This window comes from Leuresthes tenuis, unplaced genomic scaffold, assembly GCF_036924035.1.
Source record: "Leuresthes tenuis unplaced genomic scaffold, fLeuTen1.0.hap1 SCAF_1, whole genome shotgun sequence".
Lineage (NCBI taxonomy): Eukaryota > Metazoa > Chordata > Actinopteri > Atheriniformes > Atherinopsidae > Leuresthes > Leuresthes tenuis.
This window is the reverse complement of record NW_027325355.1, coordinates 41260819-41277924: the sequence shown is the minus strand read 5'-3', so window position 1 is coordinate 41277924 and position 17106 is coordinate 41260819. Positions and strand designations below refer to the sequence as shown.

The 17106-nt window shown below is 46.2% G+C and overlaps 4 non-coding genes and 40 pseudogenes across 4 annotated transcripts; all 44 read left to right on the top strand.

The window, feature by feature from the left end:
• The first annotated feature begins 216 nt into the window (after positions 1 to 216).
• LOC140295210 (5S ribosomal RNA) lies at positions 217 to 335 on the top strand (annotated as a pseudogene).
• A 269-nt stretch (positions 336 to 604) lies between these two features.
• LOC140272421 (5S ribosomal RNA) lies at positions 605 to 723 on the top strand (annotated as a pseudogene).
• A 269-nt stretch (positions 724 to 992) lies between these two features.
• Positions 993 to 1111, top strand: LOC140300642 (5S ribosomal RNA; annotated as a pseudogene).
• A 269-nt stretch (positions 1112 to 1380) lies between these two features.
• LOC140271342 (5S ribosomal RNA) lies at positions 1381 to 1499 on the top strand (annotated as a pseudogene).
• A 269-nt stretch (positions 1500 to 1768) lies between these two features.
• Positions 1769 to 1887, top strand: LOC140292130 (5S ribosomal RNA). Its single transcript, XR_011912518.1, has one exon. It is a non-coding gene; the product is annotated as a 5S ribosomal RNA (ribosomal RNA).
• Positions 1888 to 2156: 269 nt separating this feature from the next.
• LOC140278254 (5S ribosomal RNA) lies at positions 2157 to 2275 on the top strand (annotated as a pseudogene).
• Positions 2276 to 2544: 269 nt separating this feature from the next.
• LOC140299946 (5S ribosomal RNA) lies at positions 2545 to 2663 on the top strand (annotated as a pseudogene).
• Positions 2664 to 2935: 272 nt separating this feature from the next.
• Positions 2936 to 3054, top strand: LOC140297871 (5S ribosomal RNA; annotated as a pseudogene).
• A 267-nt stretch (positions 3055 to 3321) lies between these two features.
• Positions 3322 to 3440, top strand: LOC140295148 (5S ribosomal RNA; annotated as a pseudogene).
• Positions 3441 to 3709: 269 nt separating this feature from the next.
• Positions 3710 to 3828, top strand: LOC140290874 (5S ribosomal RNA; annotated as a pseudogene).
• A 269-nt stretch (positions 3829 to 4097) lies between these two features.
• Positions 4098 to 4216, top strand: LOC140291112 (5S ribosomal RNA; annotated as a pseudogene).
• A 269-nt stretch (positions 4217 to 4485) lies between these two features.
• LOC140288964 (5S ribosomal RNA) lies at positions 4486 to 4604 on the top strand (annotated as a pseudogene).
• A 269-nt stretch (positions 4605 to 4873) lies between these two features.
• LOC140310024 (5S ribosomal RNA) lies at positions 4874 to 4992 on the top strand (annotated as a pseudogene).
• Positions 4993 to 5264: 272 nt separating this feature from the next.
• LOC140297860 (5S ribosomal RNA) lies at positions 5265 to 5383 on the top strand (annotated as a pseudogene).
• A 267-nt stretch (positions 5384 to 5650) lies between these two features.
• Positions 5651 to 5769, top strand: LOC140295147 (5S ribosomal RNA; annotated as a pseudogene).
• A 269-nt stretch (positions 5770 to 6038) lies between these two features.
• Positions 6039 to 6157, top strand: LOC140284570 (5S ribosomal RNA; annotated as a pseudogene).
• A 269-nt stretch (positions 6158 to 6426) lies between these two features.
• LOC140299920 (5S ribosomal RNA) lies at positions 6427 to 6545 on the top strand (annotated as a pseudogene).
• Positions 6546 to 6817: 272 nt separating this feature from the next.
• On the top strand, positions 6818 to 6936 carry LOC140319019 (5S ribosomal RNA; annotated as a pseudogene).
• Positions 6937 to 7203: 267 nt separating this feature from the next.
• LOC140295146 (5S ribosomal RNA) lies at positions 7204 to 7322 on the top strand (annotated as a pseudogene).
• Positions 7323 to 7591: 269 nt separating this feature from the next.
• LOC140285113 (5S ribosomal RNA) lies at positions 7592 to 7710 on the top strand (annotated as a pseudogene).
• Positions 7711 to 7979: 269 nt separating this feature from the next.
• LOC140299116 (5S ribosomal RNA) lies at positions 7980 to 8098 on the top strand. Its single transcript, XR_011914696.1, has one exon. It is a non-coding gene; the product is annotated as a 5S ribosomal RNA (ribosomal RNA).
• Positions 8099 to 8367: 269 nt separating this feature from the next.
• LOC140312712 (5S ribosomal RNA) lies at positions 8368 to 8486 on the top strand (annotated as a pseudogene).
• Positions 8487 to 8755: 269 nt separating this feature from the next.
• LOC140297849 (5S ribosomal RNA) lies at positions 8756 to 8874 on the top strand (annotated as a pseudogene).
• Positions 8875 to 9141: 267 nt separating this feature from the next.
• LOC140295144 (5S ribosomal RNA) lies at positions 9142 to 9260 on the top strand (annotated as a pseudogene).
• Positions 9261 to 9529: 269 nt separating this feature from the next.
• On the top strand, positions 9530 to 9648 carry LOC140316861 (5S ribosomal RNA; annotated as a pseudogene).
• Positions 9649 to 9917: 269 nt separating this feature from the next.
• On the top strand, positions 9918 to 10036 carry LOC140304733 (5S ribosomal RNA; annotated as a pseudogene).
• Positions 10037 to 10303: 267 nt separating this feature from the next.
• On the top strand, positions 10304 to 10422 carry LOC140295143 (5S ribosomal RNA; annotated as a pseudogene).
• Positions 10423 to 10691: 269 nt separating this feature from the next.
• On the top strand, positions 10692 to 10810 carry LOC140299734 (5S ribosomal RNA; annotated as a pseudogene).
• A 269-nt stretch (positions 10811 to 11079) lies between these two features.
• LOC140312708 (5S ribosomal RNA) lies at positions 11080 to 11198 on the top strand (annotated as a pseudogene).
• A 269-nt stretch (positions 11199 to 11467) lies between these two features.
• Positions 11468 to 11586, top strand: LOC140297838 (5S ribosomal RNA; annotated as a pseudogene).
• A 267-nt stretch (positions 11587 to 11853) lies between these two features.
• On the top strand, positions 11854 to 11972 carry LOC140295142 (5S ribosomal RNA; annotated as a pseudogene).
• A 269-nt stretch (positions 11973 to 12241) lies between these two features.
• On the top strand, positions 12242 to 12360 carry LOC140316851 (5S ribosomal RNA; annotated as a pseudogene).
• A 269-nt stretch (positions 12361 to 12629) lies between these two features.
• Positions 12630 to 12748, top strand: LOC140304727 (5S ribosomal RNA; annotated as a pseudogene).
• Positions 12749 to 13015: 267 nt separating this feature from the next.
• LOC140294817 (5S ribosomal RNA) lies at positions 13016 to 13134 on the top strand (annotated as a pseudogene).
• A 269-nt stretch (positions 13135 to 13403) lies between these two features.
• LOC140288411 (5S ribosomal RNA) lies at positions 13404 to 13522 on the top strand (annotated as a pseudogene).
• A 269-nt stretch (positions 13523 to 13791) lies between these two features.
• Positions 13792 to 13910, top strand: LOC140304722 (5S ribosomal RNA; annotated as a pseudogene).
• Positions 13911 to 14179: 269 nt separating this feature from the next.
• On the top strand, positions 14180 to 14298 carry LOC140290784 (5S ribosomal RNA; annotated as a pseudogene).
• Positions 14299 to 14567: 269 nt separating this feature from the next.
• Positions 14568 to 14686, top strand: LOC140295809 (5S ribosomal RNA; annotated as a pseudogene).
• A 269-nt stretch (positions 14687 to 14955) lies between these two features.
• LOC140270376 (5S ribosomal RNA) lies at positions 14956 to 15074 on the top strand (annotated as a pseudogene).
• Positions 15075 to 15347: 273 nt separating this feature from the next.
• On the top strand, positions 15348 to 15466 carry LOC140298476 (5S ribosomal RNA). Its single transcript, XR_011914120.1, has one exon. It is a non-coding gene; the product is annotated as a 5S ribosomal RNA (ribosomal RNA).
• A 269-nt stretch (positions 15467 to 15735) lies between these two features.
• On the top strand, positions 15736 to 15854 carry LOC140292662 (5S ribosomal RNA; annotated as a pseudogene).
• Positions 15855 to 16123: 269 nt separating this feature from the next.
• LOC140293011 (5S ribosomal RNA) lies at positions 16124 to 16242 on the top strand (annotated as a pseudogene).
• Positions 16243 to 16511: 269 nt separating this feature from the next.
• On the top strand, positions 16512 to 16630 carry LOC140294849 (5S ribosomal RNA; annotated as a pseudogene).
• A 269-nt stretch (positions 16631 to 16899) lies between these two features.
• On the top strand, positions 16900 to 17018 carry LOC140297891 (5S ribosomal RNA). The gene has a single exon (XR_011913587.1). It is a non-coding gene; the product is annotated as a 5S ribosomal RNA (ribosomal RNA).
• Positions 17019 to 17106: the final 88 nt, after the last annotated feature.

Here is a 17106-nt window from a genome sequence, read left to right as displayed (position 1 = left end):
TGTGACACATGAGGAAGTTGGTCATCTTCAGCTTCTGCTGCTTTGTTGGCAGACACGAAGTGATCTGAGAGTCTCAGTTTCAGCTCGAGAGAATAATCACGTCAGGGAAGAAGATGTGCCCACTACTTATCAGCTTTTTTCGGCAATTATCTGGTTACATAGAGGAACTGTATGATTCCAGTACCTTTATAATGCACATTTGTCACTGTTGTGGTTAATTACGGCCACACCACCCTGAAAATGCCTGACCACGTCTGATCTCGGAAGCCAAGCAGGTTTTGGCCTGGTTAGTACTTGGATGGTAGACTCTCTGGGAATACCAGGTGCTGTAAGCTTTTTCTCTTCTCTCTACCACCTGCATGTCTTTTGTTGCAACGTCTGATCACCCTGTGACACATGAGGAAGTTGGTCATCTTCAGCTACTGCTGCTTTGTTGGCAGACACAAAGTGATCTGAGAGTCTCAGTTTCAGCTGTAGAGAATAATCACGTCAGGGAAGAAGATGTGCCCACTACACATCAGCCTTTCTCGGAAATGATCTGGTTGCATAGAGGAACCGTATGATTCCAGTACCTATATAATGCACATTTGTCAGAGACATTGTTGCTTACGGCCACACCACCCTGAACATGCCCGACCTCGTCTGATCTCGGAAGCCAAGGAGGGTTGGGCGTGGTTAGTACTTGGATGGAAGACCTCTTGGGAATACCAGGAGCTGTAAGCTTTTTCTCTTCTCTCGACCACCTGCATGTCTTTTGTTGCAACGTCTGATCACCCTGTGACACATGAGGAAGTTGGTCATTTTCAGCTGCTGCTGCTTTGTTGGCAGACACGAAGTGATCTGAGAGTCTCAGTTTCAGCTGCAGAGAATGATCACATGAGGGAAGAAGATTTGCCCACTACAAGTCTGCCTTTCTCGGCAATTATCTGGTTACATAGAGGAACCGTATGATTCCAGTACCTATATAATGCACATTTGTCACAGACATTGTTGCTTACGGCCACACCACCCTGAACATGCCCGACCTCGTCTGATCTCGGAAGCCAAGGAGGGTTGGGCCTGGTTAGTACTTAAATGGGAGACCGCTTGGGAATACCAGGAGCTGTAAGCTTTTTGTCTTCTCTCGACCACCTGCATGTCTTTTGTTGCAACGTCTGATCCCCCTGTGACACATGAGGAAGTTGGTCATCTTCAGCTGCTGCTGCTTTGTTGGCAGACACGAAGTGATCTGAGAGTCTCAGTTTCAGCTGCAGAGAATAATCACATCAGGGAAGAAGATGTGCCCATAACAAGTCAGCCTTTCTCATCAATTATCTGGTTACATAGAGGAATTGTATGATTCCAGTACCTATATAATGCACATTTGTCACAGAAATTGTTCCTTACGGCCACACCACCCTGAACATGCCCGACCTCGTCTGATCTCGGAAGCCAAGGAGGGTTGGGCCTGGTTAGTACTTTAATGGGAGACTGCTTGGGAATACCAGGTGCTGTAAGCATATTCTCTTCTCTCTACAACCTGTATGTCTTTTGTTGCAACGTCTGATCACCCTGTGACACATAAGAAAGTTGGCCATCTTCAGCTGCTGCTGCTTTGTTGGAAGACACGAAGTGATCTGAGAGTCTCAGTTTCAGCTGAAGAGAATAATCACGTCAGGGAAGAAGATGTGCCAACTACACATCAGCCTTTCTCAGCAATTATCTGGTTACATAGAGGAACCGTATGATTCCTGTACTTATATAATGCACATTTGTCAGACACATTGATGCTTACGGCCACACCACCCGGAACATGCCTGACCTCGTCTGATCTCAGAAGCCAAGCAGGGTTGGGCCTGGTTAGTACTTGGATGGGAGACCGCTTGGGAATACCAGGTGCTGTAAGCTTCTTCTCTACTCTCTACCACCTGCATGTATTTTGTTGCAAGGTCTGATCGCCCTGTGACACATGAGGAAGTTGGTCATCTTCAGCTTCTGCTGCTTTGTTGGCAGACACAAAGTGATCTGAGAGTCTCACTTTCAGCTCAAGAGAATAATCACGTCAGGGAAGAAGATGTGCCCACTACTTATCAGCTTTTCTCGGCAATTATCTGGTTACATAGAGGAACTGTATGATTCCAGTACCTATATAATGCACATTTGTCACAGTTATGGTTGCTTACGGCCACACCACCCTGAACATGCCTGACCTCGTCTGATCTCGGAAGCCAAGGAGGGTTGGGCCTGGTTAGTACTTAAATGGGAGACGGCTTGGGAATACCAGGTGCTGTAAGCTTTTTCTCTTCTCTCTACCACCTGCATGTCTTTTGTTGCAACGTCTGATCACCCTGTGACACATGAGGAAGTTGGTCATCTTCAGCTGCTGCTGCTTTGTTGGCAGACACAAAGTGATCTGAGAGTCTCAGTTTCAGCTGCAGAGAATAATCACATCAGGGAAGAAGATGTGCCCACTACAAGTCAGCCTTTCTCGGCAATTATCTGGTTACATAGAGGAACCGTATGATTCCAGTACCTATATAATGCACATTTGTCACAGACCATGTTGCTTACGGCCACACCACCCTGAACATGCCCGACCTCGTCTGATCTCGGAAGCCAAGGAGGGTTGGGCTTGGTTAGTACTTAAATGGGAGACCCCTTGGGAATACCAGGTGCTGTAAGCTTTATCTCTTCTCTGGACCACCTGAATGTCTTTTGTGGCAACGTCTGATCCTCCTGTGACACATGAGGAAGTTGGTCATCTTCAGCTGCTGCTGCTTCTTTGTTGGCAGACACGAAGTGATCTGATAGTCTCAATTTCAGCTGCAGAGAATAATCACATCAGGGAAGAAGATGTGCCCACTACAAGTCAGCCTTTCTCGGCAATTATCTGGTTACATAGAGGAAGTGTATGATTCCAGTACCTATATAATGCACATTTGTCACAGATATTGTTGCTTACGGCCACACCACCCTGAATAAGCCCGACCTCGTCTGATCTTGGAAGTCAAGCAGGTTTGGGCCTGGTTAGTACTTGGATGGGAGACTGCTTGGGAATACCAGGTGCTGTAAGCTTTTTCTCTTCTCTCTACCACCTGCATGTCTTTTGTTGCAACGTCTGATCACCCTGTGACACATGAGGAAGTTGGTCATCTTCAGCTGCTGCTGCTTTGTTGGCAGACACAAAGTGATCTGAGTCTCATTTTCAGCTGGAGAGAATTATCACGTCAGGGAAGAAGATGTGCCCACTACATATCAGCCTTTCTCGGCAATTATCTGGTTACATAGAGGAAGTGTATGATTCCATTGCCTATATAATGCACATTTTTCACGGAGATTGTTACTTATGGCCAAACCACCCTGAATATGTCTGACCTTGTCTGATCTCGGAAGCCAAGGGGGGCTGGGCCTGGTTAGTACTTTGATGGGACACCGCTTGGGAATACCAGGTGCTGTAAGCTTTTTCTCTTCTCTCTACCACCTACATGTCTTTTGTTGCAATGTCTGATCGCCCTGTGACACATGAGGAAGTTGGTCATCTTCAGCTGCTGCTGCTTTGTTAGCAGACACGAAGTGATCTGAGAGTCTCAGTTTCAGCTGCAGAGAATAATAACATCAAGGAAGAAGATGTGCCCATAACAAGTTAGCCTTTCTCTGCAATTATCTGGTTACATAGAGGAACTGTATTATTCCAGTACCTATATAATGCACATTTTTCACAGACATTGTTACTTACGGCCACACCACCCTGAATATGCTCGACCTCGACTGATCTCGGAACCCAAGCAGTGTTGGGCCTGGTTAGTACTTGAATGGGAGACCCCTTGGGAATGCCAGGTGCTGTAAGCTTTTTCTCTTCTCTCTACCACCTGCATGTATTTTGTTGCAAGGTCTGATCGCCCTCTGACACATGAGGAAGTTGGTCATCTTCAGCTGCTGCTGCTTTGTTGGCAGACACGAAGTGATCTGAGAGTCTCATTTTCAGCTGGAGAGAATAATCACGTCAGGGAAGAAGATGTGCCCACTATTTATCAGCCTTTCTCTGCAATTATCTGGTTATATAGAGGAAACGTATGATTCCAGTACCTATACAATTTACATTTGTCACAGACATTGTTACTTACGGCCACACCACCCTGAATATGCCCGACCTCGTCTGATCTCGGAAGCCAAGCAGGGTTGTGCCTGGTTAGTACTTGGATGGGAGACCGCTTGGGGTTATCAGGTGCTGTAAGCTTTTTCTCTTCTCTCTACCACCTGCATGTATTTTGTTGCAAGGTCTGATCGCCCTCTGACACATGAGAAAGTTGGCCATCTTCAGCTGCTGCTGCTTTGTTGGAAGACACGAAGTGATCTGAGAGTCTCAGTTTCAGCTGAAGAGAATAATCACGTCAGGGAAGAAGATGTGCCAACTACACATCAGCCTTTCTCAGCAATTATCTGGTTACATAGAGGAACCGTATGATTCCTGTACTTATATAATGCACATTTGTCAGACACATTGATGCTTACGGCCACACCACCCGGAACATGCCCGAGCTCGTCTGATCTCGGAAGCCAAGGAGGGTTGGGCCTGGTTAGTACTTAAATGGGAGACGGCTTGGGAATACCAGGTGCTGTAAGCTTTTTCTCTTCTCTCTACCACCTGCATGTCTTTTGTTGCAACGTCTGATCACCCTGTGACACATGAGGAAGTTGGTCATCTTCAGCTGCTGCTGCTTTGTTGGCAGACACAAATTGATCTGAGAGTCTCAGTTTCAGCTGCAGAGAATAATCACATCAGGGAAGAAGATGTGCCCACTACAAGTCAGCCTTTCTCGGCAATTATCTGGTTACATAGAGGAACCGTATGATTCCAGTACCTATATAATGCACATTTGTCACAGACCATGTTGCTTACGGCCACACCACCCTGAACATGCCCGACCTCGTCTGATCTCGGAAGCCAAGGAGGGTTGGGCTTGGTTAGTACTTAAATGGGAGACTGCTTGGGAATACCAGGTGCTGTAAGCTTTATCTCTTCTCTGGACCACCTGAATGTCTTTTGTGGCAACGTCTGATCCTCCTGTGACACATGAGGAAGTTGGTCATCTTCAGCTGCTGCTGCTTCTTTGTTGGCAGACACGAAGTGATCTGAGAGTCTCAGTTTCAGCTGCAGAGAATAATCACATCAGGGAAGAAGATGTGCCCACTACAAGTCAGCCTTTCTCGGCAATTATCTGGTTACATAGAGGAAGTGTATGATTCCAGTACCTATATAATGCACATTTGTCACAGATATTGTTGCTTACGGCCACACCACCCTGAATAAGCCCGACCTCGTCTGATCTTGGAAGTCAAGCAGGTTTGGGCCTGGTTAGTACTTGGATGGGAGACTGCTTGGGAATACCAGGTGCTGTAAGCTTTTTCTCTTCTCTCTACCACCTGCATGTCTTTTGTTGCAACGTCTGATCACCCTGTGACACATGAGGAAGTTGGTCATCTTCAGCTGCTGCTGCTTTGTTGGCAGACACAAAGTGATCTGAGTCTCATTTTCAGCTGGAGAGAATTATCACGTCAGGGAAGAAGATGTGCCCACTACATATCAGTCTTTCTCGGCAATTATCTGGTTACATAGAGGAAGTGTATGATTCCATTGCCTATATAATGCACATTTTTCACGGAGATTGTTACTTATGGCCAAACCACCCTGAATATGTCTGACCTTGTCTGATCTCGGAAGCCAAGGGGGGCTGGGCCTGGTTAGTACTTTGATGGGACACCGCTTGGGAATACCAGGTGCTGTAAGCTTTTTCTCTTCTCTCTACCACCTACATGTCTTTTGTTGCAATGTCTGATCGCCCTGTGACACATGAGGAAGTTGGTCATCTTCAGCTGCTGCTGCTTTGTTAGCAGACACGAAGTGATCTGAGAGTCTCAGTTTCAGCTGCAGAGAATAATAACATCAAGGAAGAAGATGTGCCCACAACAAGTTAGCCTTTCTCTGCAATTATCTGGTTACATAGAGGAACTGTATTATTCCAGTACCTATATAATGCACATTTTTCACAGACATTGTTACTTACGGCCACACCACCCTGAATATGCCCGACCTCGACTGATCTCGGAACCCAAGCAGGGTTGGGCCTGGTTAGTACTTGATTGGGAGACCCCTTGGGAATGCCAGGTACTGTAAGCTTTTTCTCTTCTCTCGACCACCTACATGTCTTTTGTTGCAAAGTCTGATCGCCCTGTGACACATGAGGAAGTTGGTCATCTTCAGCTGCTGCTGCTTTGTTAGCAGACACGAAGTGATCTGAGAGTCTCAGTTTCAGTTGCAGAGAATGATCACATCAGAGAAGATGATTTGCCCGCTACACATCAGCCTTTCTCAGCAATTATCTGGTTACATAGAGGAACCGTATGATTCCTGTACTTATATAATGCACATTTGTCAGACACATTGATGCTTACGGCCACACCACCCTGAACATGCCCGACCTCGTCTGATCTCGGAAGCCAAGGAGGGTTGGGCTTGGTTAGTACTTAAATGGGAGACCGCTTGGGAATACCAGGTGCTGTAAGCTTTATCTCTTCTCTGGACCACCTGAATGTCTTTTGTGGCAACGTCTGATCCTCCTGTGACACATGAGGAAGTTGGTCATCTTCAGCTGCTGCTGCTTCTTTGTTGGCAGACACGAAGTGATCTGAGAGTCTCAGTTTCAGCTGCAGAGAATAATCACATCAGGGAAGAAGATGTGCCCACTACAAGTCAGCCTTTCTCGGCAATTATCTGGTTACATAGAGGAAGTGTATGATTCCAGTACCTATATAATGCACATTTGTCACAGATATTGTTGCTTACGGCCACACCACCCTGAATAAGCCCGACCTCGTCTGATCTTGAAAGTCAAGCAGGTTTGGGCCTGGTTAGTACTTGGATGGGAGACTGCTTGGGAATACCAGGTGCTGTAAGCTTTTTCTCTTCTCTCTACCACCTGCATGTCTTTTGTTGCAACGTCTGATCACCCTGTGACACATGAGGAAGTTGGTCATCTTCAGCTGCTGCTGCTTTGTTGGCAGACACAAAGTGATCTGAGTCTCATTTTCAGCTGGAGAGAATTATCACGTCAGGGAAGAAGATGTGCCCACTACATATCAGTCTTTCTCGGCAATTATCTGGTTACATAGAGGAAGTGTATGATTCCATTGCCTATATAATGCACATTTTTCACGGAGATTGTTACTTATGGCCAAACCACCCTGAATATGTCTGACCTTGTCTGATCTCGGAAGCCAAGGGGGGCTGGGCCTGGTTAGTACTTTGATGGGACACCGCTTGGGAATACCAGGTGCTGTAAGCTTTTTCTCTTCTCTCTACCACCTACATGTCTTTTGTTGCAATGTCTGATCGCCCTGTGACACATGAGGAAGTTGGTCATCTTCAGCTGCTGCTGCTTTGTTAGCAGACACGAAGTGATCTGAGAGTCTCAGTTTCAGCTGCAGAGAATAATAACATCAAGGAAGAAGATGTGCCCACAACAAGTTAGCCTTTCTCTGCAATTATCTGGTTACATAGAGGAACTGTATTATTCCAGTACCTATATAATGCACATTTTTCACAGACATTGTTACTTACGGCCACACCACCCTGAATATGCCCGACCTCGACTGATCTCAGAACCCAAGCAGGGTTGGGCCTGGTTAGTACTTGAATGGGAGACCCCTTGGGAATGCCAGGTGCTGTAAGCTTTTTCTCTTCTCTCTACCACCTACATGTCTTTTGTTGCAATGTCTGATCGCCCTGTGACACATGAGGAAGTTGGTCATCTTCAGCTGCTGCTGCTTTGTTAGCAGACACGAAGTGATCTGAGAGTCTCAGTTTCAGTTGCAGAGAATGATCACATCAGAGAAGATGATTTGCCCGCTACACATCAGCCTTTCTCAGCAATTATCTGGTTACATAGAGGAACCGTATGATTCCTGTACTTATATAATGCACATTTGTCAGACACATTGATGCTTACGGCCACACCACCCGGAACATGCCTGACCTCGTCTGATCTCGGAAGCCAAGCAGGGTTGGGCCTGGTTAGTACTTGGATGGGAGACCGCTTGCGAATACCAGGTGCTGTAAGCTTCTTCTCTACTCTCTACCACCTGCATGTATTTTGTTGCAAGGTCTGATCGCCCTGTGACACATGAGGAAGTTGGTCATCTTCAGCTTCTGCTGCTTTGTTGGCAGACACAAAGTGATCTGAGAGTCTCACTTTCAGCTCAAGAGAATAATCACGTCAGGGAAGAAGATGTGCCCACTACTAATCAGCTTTTCTCGGCAATTATCTGGTTACATAGAGGAACTGTATGATTCCAGTACCTATATAATGCACATTTGTCACAGTTATGGTTGCTTACGGCCACACCACCCTGAACATGCCCGACCTCGTCTGATCTCGGAAGCCAAGGAGGGTTGGGCCTGGTTAGTACTTAAATGGGAGACGGCTTGGGAATACCAGGTGCTGTAAGCTTTTTCTCTTCTCTGGACCACCTGAATGTCTTTTGTGGCAACGTCTGATCCTCCTGTGACACATGAGGAAGTTGGTCATCTTCAGCTGCTGCTGCTTTGTTGGCAGACACAAAGTGATCTGAGAGTCTCAATTTCAGCTGCAGAGAATAATCACATCAGGGAAGAAGATGTGCCCACTACAAGTCAGCCTTTCTCGGCAATTATCTGGTTACATAGAGGAAGTGTATGATTCCAGTGCCTATATAATGCACATTTGTCACAGATATTGTTGCTTACGGCCACACCACCCTGAATAAGCCCGACCTCGTCTGATCTTGGAAGTCAAGCAGGTTTGGGCCTGGTTAGTACTTGGATGGGAGACTGCTTGGGAATACCAGGTGCTGTAAGCTTTTTCTCTTCTCTCTACCACCTGCATGTCTTTTGTTGCAACGTCTGATCACCCTGTGACACATGAGGAAGTTGGTCATCTTCAGCTGCTGCTGCTTTGTTGGCAGACACAAAGTGATCTGAGTCTCATTTTCAGCTCGAGAGAATTATCACGTCAGGGAAGAAGATGTGCCCACTACATATCAGTCTTTCTTGGCAATTATCTGGTTACATAGAGGAAGTGTATGATTCCATTGCCTATATAATGCACATTTTTCACGGAGATTGTTACTTATGGCCAAACCACCCTGAATATGTCTGACCTTGTCTGATCTCGGAAGCCAAGGGGGGCTGGGCCTGGTTAGTACTTTGATGGGACACCGCTTGGGAATACCAGGTGCTGTAAGCTTTTTCTCTTCTCTCTACCACCTACATGTCTTTTGTTGCAATGTCTGATCGCCCTGTGACACATGAGGAAGTTGGTCATCTTCAGCTGCTGCTGCTTTGTTAGCAGACACGAAGTGATCTGAGAGTCTCAGTTTCAGCTGCAGAGAATAATAACATCAAGGAAGAAGATGTGCCCACAACAAGTTAGCCTTTCTCTGCAATTATCTGGTTACATAGAGGAACTGTATTATTCCAGTACCTATATAATGCACATTTTTCACAGACATTGTTACTTACGGCCACACCACCCTGAATATGCCCGACCTCGACTGATCTCGGAACCCAAGCAGGGTTGGGCCTGGTTAGTACTTGAATGGGAGACTGCTTGGGAATACCAGGTGCTGTAAGCTTTTTCTCTTCTCTCTACCACCTGCATGTATTTTGTTGCAAGGTCTGATCGCCCTCTGACACATGAGGAAGTTGGTCATCTTCAGCTGCTGCTGCTTTGTTGGCAGACACGAAGTGATCTGAGAGTCTCATTTTCAGCTGGAGAGAATAATCACGTCAGGGAAGAAGATGTGCCCACTATTTATCAGCCTTTCTCTGCAATTATCTGGTTATATAGAAGAAACGTATGATTCCAGTACCTATACAATTTACATTTGTCACAGACATTGTTGCTTACGGCCACACCACCCTGAATATGCCCGACCTCGTCTGATCTCGGAAGCCAAGCAGGGTTGTGCCTGGTTAGTACTTGGATGGGAGACCGCTTGGGATTATCAGGTGCTGTAAGCTTTTTCTCTTCTCTCAACCACCTGCATGTCTTTTGTTGCAACGTCTGATCACCCTGTGACACATGAGGAAGTTGGTCATCTTCAGCTGCTGCTGCTTTGTTGGCAGACACAAAGTGATCTGAGTCTCATTTTCAGCTGGAGAGAATTATCACGTCAGGGAAGAAGATGTGCCCACTACATATCAGTCTTTCTCGGCAATTATCTGGTTACATAGAGGAAGTGTATGATTCCATTGCCTATATAATGCACATTTTTCACGGAGATTGTTACTTATGGCCAAACCACCCTGAATATGTCTGACCTTGTCTGATCTCGGAAGCCAAGGGGGGCTGGGCCTGGTTAGTACTTTGATGGGACACCGCTTGGGAATACCAGGTGCTGTAAGCTTTTTCTCTTCTCTCTACCACCTACATGTCTTTTGTTGCAATGTCTGATCGCCCTGTGACACATGAGGAAGTTGGTCATCTTCAGCTGCTGCTGCTTTGTTAGCAGACACGAAGTGATCTGAGAGTCTCAGTTTCAGTTGCAGAGAATGATCACATCAGAGAAGATGATTTGCCCGCTACACATCAGCCTTTCTCAGCAATTATCTGGTTACATAGAGGAACCGTATGATTCCTGTACTTATATAATGCACATTTGTCAGACACATTGATGCTTACGGCCACACCACCCGGAACATGCCTGACCTCGTCTGATCTCGGAAGCCAACCAGGGTTGGGCCTGGTTAGTACTTGGATGGGAGACCGCTTGGGAATACCAGGTGCTGTAAGCTTCTTCTCTACTCTCTACCACCTGCATGTATTTTGTTGCAAGGTCTGATCGCCCTGTGACACATGAGGAAGTTGGTCATCTTCAGCTTCTGCTGCTTTGTTGGCAGACACAAAGTGATCTGAGAGTCTCACTTTCAGCTCAAGAGAATAATCACGTCAGGGAAGAAGATGTGCCCACTACTTATCAGCTTTTCTCGGCAATTATCTGGTTACATAGAGGAACTGTATGATTCCAGTACCTATATAATGCACATTTGTCACAGTTATGGTTGCTTACGGCCACACCACCCTGAACATGCCCGACCTCGTCTGATCTCGGAAGCCAAGGAGGGTTGGGCCTGGTTAGTACTTAAATGGGAGACGGCTTGGGAATACCAGGTGCTGTAAGCTTTTTCTCTTCTCTGGACCACCTCAATGTCTTTTTTGGCAACGTCTGATCCTCCTGTGACACATGAGGAAGTTGGTCATCTTCAGCTGCTGCTGCTTTGTTGGCAGACACAAAGTGATCTGAGAGTCTCAATTTCAGCTGCAGAGAATAATCACATCAGGGAAGAAGATGTGCCCACTACAAGTCAGCCTTTCTCGGCAATTATCTGGTTACATAGAGGAAGTGTATGATTCCAGTACCTATATAATGCACATTTGTCACAGATATTGTTGCTTACGGCCACACCACCCTGAATAAGCCCGACCTCGTCTGATCTTGGAAGTCAAGCAGGTTTGGGCCTGGTTAGTACTTGGATGGGAGACTGCTTGGGAATACCAGGTGCTGTAAGCTTTTTCTCTTCTCTCTACCACCTGCATGTCTTTTGTTGCAACGTCTGATCACCCTGTGACACATGAGGAAGTTGGTCATCTTCAGCTGCTGCTGCTTTGTTGGCAGACACAAAGTGATCTGAGTCTCATTTTCAGCTCGAGAGAATTATCACGTCAGGGAAGAAGATGTGCCCACTACATATCAGTCTTTCTTGGCAATTATCTGGTTACATAGAGGAAGTGTATGATTCCATTGCCTATATAATGCACATTTTTCACGGAGATTGTTACTTATGGCCAAACCACCCTGAATATGTCTGACCTTGTCTGATCTCGGAAGCCAAGGGGGGCTGGGCCTGGTTAGTACTTTGATGGGACACCGCTTGGGAATACCAGGTGCTGTAAGCTTTTTCTCTTCTCTCTACCACCTACATGTCTTTTGTTGCAATGTCTGATCGCCCTGTGACACATGAGGAAGTTGGTCATCTTCAGCTGCTGCTGCTTTGTTAGCAGACACGAAGTGATCTGAGAGTCTCAGTTTCAGCTGCAGAGAATAATAACATCAAGGAAGAAGATGTGCCCACAACAAGTTAGCCTTTCTCTGCAATTATCTGGTTACATAGAGGAACTGTATTATTCCAGTACCTATATAATGCACATTTTTCACAGACATTGTTACTTACGGCCACACCACCCTGAATATGCCCGACCTCGACTGATCTCGGAACCCAAGCAGGGTTGGGCCTGGTTAGTACTTGAATGGGAGACTGCTTGGGAATACCAGGTGCTGTAAGCTTTTTCTCTTCTCTCTACCACCTGCATGTATTTTGTTGCAAGGTCTGATCGCCCTCTGACACATGAGGAAGTTGGTCATCTTCAGCTGCTGCTGCTTTGTTGGCAGACACGAAGTGATCTGAGAGTCTCATTTTCAGCTGGAGAGAATAATCACGTCAGGGAAGAAGATGTGCCCACTATTTATCAGCCTTTCTCTGCAATTATCTGGTTATATAGAAGAAACGTATGATTCCAGTACCTATACAATTTACATTTGTCACAGACATTGTTGCTTACGGCCACACCACCCTGAATATGCCCGACCTCGTCTGATCTCGGAAGCCAAGCAGGGTTGTGCCTGGTTAGTACTTGGATGGGAGACCGCTTGGGATTATCAGGTGCTGTAAGCTTTTTCTCTTCTCTCAACCACCTGCATGTCTTTTGTTGCAACGTCTGATCACCCTGTGACACATGAGGAAGTTGGTCATCTTCAGCTGCTGCTGCTTTGTTGGCAGACACAAAGTGATCTGAGTCTCATTTTCAGCTGGAGAGAATTATCACGTCAGGGAAGAAGATGTGCCCACTACATATCAGTCTTTCTCGGCAATTATCTGGTTACATAGAGGAAGTGTATGATTCCATTGCCTATATAATGCACATTTTTCACGGAGATTGTTACTTATGGCCAAACCACCCTGAATATGTCTGACCTTGTCTGATCTCGGAAGCCAAGGGGGGCTGGGCCTGGTTAGTACTTTGATGGGACACCACTTGGGAATACCAGGTGCTGTAAGCTTTTTCTCTTCTCTCTACCACCTACATGTCTTTTGTTGCAATGTCTGATCGCCCTGTGACACATGAGGAAGTTGGTCATCTTCAGCTGCTGCTGCTTTGTTAGCAGACACGAAGTGATCTGAGAGTCTCAGTTTCAGCTGCAGAGAATAATAACATCAAGGAAGAAGATGTGCCCACAACAAGTTAGCCTTTCTCTGCAATTATCTGGTTACATAGAGGAACTGTATTATTCCAGTACCTATATAATGCACATTTTTCACAGACATTGTTACTTACGGCCACACCACCCTGAATATGCCCGACCTCGACTGATCTCGGAACCCAAGCAGGGTTGGGCCTGGTTAGTACTTGAATGGGAGACAGCTTGGGAATACCAGGTGCTGTAAGCTTTTTCTCTTCTCTCTACCACCTGCATGTATTTTGTTGCAAGGTCTGATCGCCCTCTGACACATGAGGAAGTTGGTCATCTTCAGCTGCTGCTGCTTTGTTGGCAGACACGAAGTGATCTGAGAGTCTCATTTTCAGCTGGAGAGAATAATCACGTCAGGGAAGAAGATGTGCCCACTATTTATCAGCCTTTCTCTGCAATTATCTGGTTATATAGAAGAAACGTATGATTCCAGTACCTATACAATTTACATTTGTCACAGACATTGTTGCTTACGGCCACACCACCCTGAATATGCCCGACCTCGTCTGATCTCGGAAGCCAAGCAGGGTTGTGCCTGGTTAGTACTTGGATGGGAGACCGCTTGGGATTATCAGGTGCTGTAAGCTTTTTCTCTTCTCTCAACCACCTGCATGTCTTTTGTTGCAACGTCTGATCACCCTGTGACACATGAGGAAGTTGGTCATCTTCATTTTCTGCTGCTTTGTTGGCAGACACGAAGTGATCTTAGAGTCTAATTTTCAGCTGGAGAAAATTATCACGTCAGGGAACAAGATGTGCCCACTATATATCAGACTTTTTCGGCAATTATCTTGTTACATAGAGGAACCATATGATTCCATTGCCTATATAATGCACATTTGTCACAGAGATTGTTGCTTACGGCCAAACCACCCTGAATATGCCCAATCTCGTGTGATCTCAGAAGCCAAGGAGGGTTGGGCCTGGTTAGTACTTTGATGAGAGACCGCTTGGGAATACCAGGTGCTGTAAGCTTTTTCTCTTCTCTCTACCACCTGCATGTATTTTGTTGCAAGGTCTGATCGCCCTCTGACACATGAGGAAGTTGGTCATCTTCAGCTGCTGCTGCTTTGTTGGCAGACACGAAGTGATCTGAGAGTCTCAGTTTCAGCTGAAGAGAATAATCACGTCAAGGAAGAAGATGTGCCCACTACACATCAGCCTTTCTCAGCAATTATCTGGGTGCATAGAGGAACCGTATGATTCCAGTACCTATATAATGCACATTTGTCAGAGACATTGTTGCTTACGGCCACACAACCCTGAACATGCCCGACTTCGTCTGATCTCGGAAGCCAAGCACAGTTGGGCCTGGTTTGTACTTGGATGGAAGACCTCTTGGGAATACGAGGTGCTGTAAGCTTTTTCTCTTCTCTCTACCACCTGCATGTCTTTTGTTGCAACGTCTGATCACCCTGTGACACATGAGGAAGTTGGTCATCTTCAGCTACTGCTGCTTTGTTGGCAGACACAAAGTGATCTGAGAGTCTCAGTTTCAGCTGCAGAGAATAATCACATCAGGGAAGAAGATGTGCCCACTACAAGTCTGCCTTTCTCGGCAATTATCTGGTTACATAGAGGAACCGTATGATTCCAGTACCTATATAATGCACATTTGTCACAGACATTGTTGCTTACGGCCACACCACCCTGAACATGCCCGACCTCGTCTGATCTCGGTAGCTAAGGAGGGTTGAGCCTGGTTAGTACTTAAATGGGAGACCGCTTGGGAATACCAGGAGCTGTAAGCTTTTTGTCTTCTCTCGACCACCTGCATGTCTTTTGTTGCAACGTCTGATCACCCTGTGACACAATGAGGAAGTTGGTCATCTTCAGCTGCTGCTGCTTCTTTGTTGGCAGACACGAAGTGATCTGAGAGTCTCAATTTCAGCTGCAGAGAATAATCACATCAGGGAAGAAGATGTGCCCACTACAAGTCAGCCTTTCTCTGCAATTATCTGGTTACATAGAGGAAGTGTATGATTCCAGTACCTATATAATGCACATTTGTCACAGATATTGTTGCTTACGGCCACACCAGCCTGAATAAGCCCGACCTCGTCTGATCTTGGAAGTCAAGCAGGTTTGGGCCTGGTTAGTACTTGGATGGGAGACTTCTTGGGAATACCAGGTGCTGTAAGCTTTTTCTCTTCTCTCTACCACCTGCATGTCTTTTGTTGCAACGTCTGATCACCCTTTGACACATGAGGAAGTTGGTCATCTTCAGCTGCTGCTGCTTTGTTGGCAGACACAAAGTGATCTGAGAGTCTAATTTTCAGCTGGAGAGAATTATCACGTCAGGGAAGAAGATGTGCCCACTACATATCAGCCTTTCTCGGCAATTATCTGGTTACATAGAGGAAGTGTATGATTCCATTGCTTATATAATGCACATTTGTCACGGAGATTGTTACTTACGGCCAAACCACCCTGAATATGTCTGACCTTGTCTGATCTCGGAACCCAAGCAGGGTTGGACCTGGTTAGTACTTGAATGGGAGACCCCTTGGGAATGCCAGGTGCTGTAAGCTTTTTCTCTTCTCTCTACCACCTGCATGTATTTTGTTGCAAGGTCTGATCGCCCTGTGACACATGAGGAAGTTGGTCATCTTCAGCTGCTGCTGCTTTGTTGGAAGACACGAAGTGATCTGAGAGTCTCAGTTTCAGCTGAAGAGAATAATCACGTCAAGGAAGAAGATGTGCCCACTACGCATCAGCCTTTCTCAGCAATTATATGGTTACATAGAGGAACCGTATGATTCCTGTACTTATATAATGCACATTTGTCAGACACATTGTTGCTTACGGCCACACTACCCTGAACATGCCCGACCTTGTCTGATCTCGGAAGCCAAGCAGGGTTGAGCCTGCTTAGTACTTGGATGGGAGACAGCTTGGGAATACCAGGTGCTGTAAGCTTTTTCTCTTCTCTCTACCACCTGCATGTCTTTTGTTGCAACGTCTGATCACCCTGTGACACGTGAAGAAGTTGGTCATCTTCAGCTGCTGCTGCTTTGTTGGAAGACACGAAGTGATCTGAGAGTCTCAGTTTCAGCTGAAGAGAATAATCACGTCAGGGAAGAAGATGTGCCCACTACACATCAGCCTTTCTCATCAATTATCTGGTTACATAGAGGAACCGTATGATTCCTGTACTTATATAATGCACATTTGTCACAGACATAGTTACTTACGGCCACACCACCCTGAATTTGCCTTACCTCGTCTGATCTCGGAAGCCAAGCAGTGTTGGGCCTGGTTAGTACTTGGATGGGAGACAGCTTGGGAATACCAGGTGCTGTAAGCTTTTTCTCTTCTCTCTACCACCTGCATGTCTTTTGTTGCAACGTCTGATCACCCTGTGACACATGAGGAAGTTGGTCATCTTCAGCTGCTGCTGCTTTGTTGATAGACACGAGGTGATCTGAGAGTCTCAGTTTCAGCTGAAGAGAATAATCACATCAAGGAGGAAGATGAACCCACTACAAGTCAGCCTTTTTCGGCAATTATCTGGTTACACAGAGGAAGTGTATGATTCCAGTACCTATATAATGCACATTTGTCACCGATATTGTTGCTTACGGCCACACCACCCTGAATAAGCCCGACCTCGTCTGATCTCGGAAGCCAAGCAGGGTTGGGCCTGGTTAGTACTTGAATGGTAGACCGCTTGGGAATACCAGGTGCTGTAAGCTTTTTCTCTTCTCTCGACCACCTGCATGTCTTTTGTTGCAACGTCTGATCACCCTGTGACACATGAGGAAGTTGGTCATCTTCAGCTTC